This window comes from Fukomys damarensis, unplaced genomic scaffold (genome assembly GCF_012274545.1).
Source record: "Fukomys damarensis isolate Sample0158 unplaced genomic scaffold, DMR_v1.0_HiC HiC_scaffold_15, whole genome shotgun sequence".
NCBI classification, from domain to species: Eukaryota; Metazoa; Chordata; class Mammalia; order Rodentia; family Bathyergidae; genus Fukomys; species Fukomys damarensis.
This window is the reverse complement of record NW_022900927.1, coordinates 20576228-20579049: the sequence shown is the minus strand read 5'-3', so window position 1 is coordinate 20579049 and position 2822 is coordinate 20576228.

The window sequence follows — 2822 nt, the reverse complement described above, 5'->3', positions numbered from 1 at the left end:
GTCCGTCCCCCCCCCCCCCCCAAACATCTCTCCGGAGGGCACCGTAATTAATTGCCTTCTTAAGTCAGCGCACAGAGAGGAGGGAAGCCTAGTGCAGCCCACATACCTTAGCCCTCTCTTTATTTTTATTTATTTAGTTTCTTGCTTATTTGGTGCTCGATGGGCCCTGCAGAGCATGCAAAGTACGTTTTCTCCCACTGAGCTACATCCCAGCCCCACCTTAGCCCACTGTAGGGAAGGAAGGAGAGGGGAGGAAGCTCAGGCCCCACCCATAAGGCCATATGGAGGTATTCAGTTCTGAATGTTCAGTTCTGAATGTTGAGGTCCACTGAGTCTGTGTGCAAGGTGACCTTGGAGGGAGGGGCCCTAAGATGTCGCTGCCTACCCTGCTCAAGATCTAGAATCAGGGCCCAGGTCGAAGGAGATAGCTGTGGACTCTGTCCTCTGTTCGGAGCCTTTCAGTACCATCCTTTCCTACCACTGTGGTAAGGGGTGCATCACTGGAGGAAGTCCTTTCCTGTCTGGCTGGGAACTGTTTCTGGCTCTTCCCTGCCAGTCACTTCCTCCCAAGTCCCACCCCAGCCATATCCACCCTAGGGTCATTAAGGATGATGTTTAGTAGTTGTTCATAATCATCCCCTTGTCTCTTTCATCTTTGACTTCAAAGCCTTTCCAGACTTCAGCCTGCCACCTGCCAAGATGGGAGAAGTGAGCAGAAAGGGACAGACATGGTGAACTTGGTCAAGTAGACGAGACCCAGGGTTGAAGGCTTTGCTCCCCCACCCCCTGATTTCTGACATTTCTGGGGAGGGAGAAGCCAAGAGGCCTGCCTGAAGAAAAAAAAGAAATGATTAAAGATGAGATCTCAATTTCTGCCTTGGCCCCAGAGTCTAATTCCTACTTTACCCTGGTATTGACCTGTGCCATTCAGCACCTTGGGCCTAGCTGCCTGCAACCCTAATCCCGGCACCTCTCTGATCTTAGTTTCATGTGGGCCCCATCCTCAGACCAACACCAACTCTCAGACCTACCCTGACACCTGCCCTGGCTCCAGTACCTTCCCAAACACAGCCGGCCACTCCCTAAACCAGATCGCCGAGACACTCCCATCTTTTGTCACCAGAGCTGTTGCCCTAGAGCCCCACCTAAGAGCCAAGGGGCTGGGGCTGAGGACCTGGGAGAGAGAAGGAAAAGACCAGACTTCCGTGGGCTGGAGGGAGCTAGATGTGGCTCAACTGTGAGTTAGTACTGGCAGGGAGACCTGAGCAGGACCAAAGTGCCCAGGGCCAGGTAGGGTATGGAAATGGACAGATGGACATCTGTCCTAGGGTCTGCAAGATCACCCCTCCACAGGGCACTGGGAGCTGGGCTTCATAAAACATGTAGCCTGGCACGGTGGCACATGCCTGTGACCCTAGCAATTGGCAGGCCGAAGCCGGTCGTGGTGGCGCACTCCTGTAAGCCCAGCACTCAGAAGGCTGAGGCAGAAGGATCGCTGTGAGTTCAAGACCAGCCTGGGCTACATTGTGAGTTCCAGGTCAGTCTCAACTACATAGTGAGACCCTGTCTCAAAAAAAAACAAAACAAAGCAATTGGCAGGCCGAGGCAGGAAGACTGCCCTGAGTTTAAGGCTGGCCTGCACTACAGAGTGAGACCCTGGCTTTTTTTTTTTTTTTTTTTTTTTGTACTGGGGATTGAACTCGGGTCCTTGCATTTGTGAGGCAGGCACTGGAACCACTGAGCTAAATCCTCGGCCTGAGACCCTGTCTTTCAAAAACCAAAAATGATAAATAAATAAATAAAGCACATAGCAATTCCTCAGAGCTGGGTGGGGCTCCATCTGCTGTAGGTAATTACTCTAATGAGCTTCCCTCGGTGTGGCCTGCCCCAGCCAGGCCCCAGCTCCTCCCTGCCTGGCCTTACCTGGGTGCCACACCCACCTACACACACACACACACACGCACGCACGCACGCACGCACGCACGCACGCACGCACGCACGCACAGTTTGCTCTCTTGCTCCAAACCTACCTAAAGCCCTCACCTAGCCAAGTGACAAAAGCCCCTAATGTCTTTTCTCAGTCCCTGCCTCCCCAGACCTCCCAAATTCATACCTTTCCCCCTTCTCTTCCACAATCTACCCTGAAAAGTGCAGCACTTGAAAGCCTAGCCTGTGGAGCCAGAGTTGTTCAATCCTGCTACGACCCCCAGCCGTGTGACCTTGGACAAGTAACTCCCTGTGAGCCAGCCGTCATCGTCCATAAGACGAGAATTCATTTATTCGGCAAACATTTATTGAGCTCACATTGTGGCATGCCAGCACTTTACATGGACTCTTTCGATCCTCTCATCAGCTCTTCGAGGCAGGAACTGTTGGTCTCATTTGACAGATGAGAAATGAGACAGAGTCAGAGAAACTACCTAGTCACCCAGCCAGTGCACAGTGGAACTTTCCGGGGATTGTGCCTGGCACATAGTAAGCCCTCAAAAGGTGGCAGATACTGTTATCCTCAGAGAGAGGGGCCTGAAGCTTGGGATACAGTAAACCAAGAGCCCGGTTTCTGTCCACCCGAACCGTAAGTGGCCATCTGCCTCTCTCCCCACTTCAGATCTCAGAGTGGAGCAGACACGGGAACCTGAGGAGGGGACAGTGCATCTCCAGTGCCCTCACTCCTTCCCTCCTTCCCTCACTCCACGTCTCTCCAACACCCTCTCTCCACCTGCAGCCCAGGGGTCACATCAGTGGAAAAGATGAATTACTGCCCATAGGGATCTGGGCAGCTGCTACCCGCTTTCCTGTATCCTCCTGCTGGAGTTAAAATG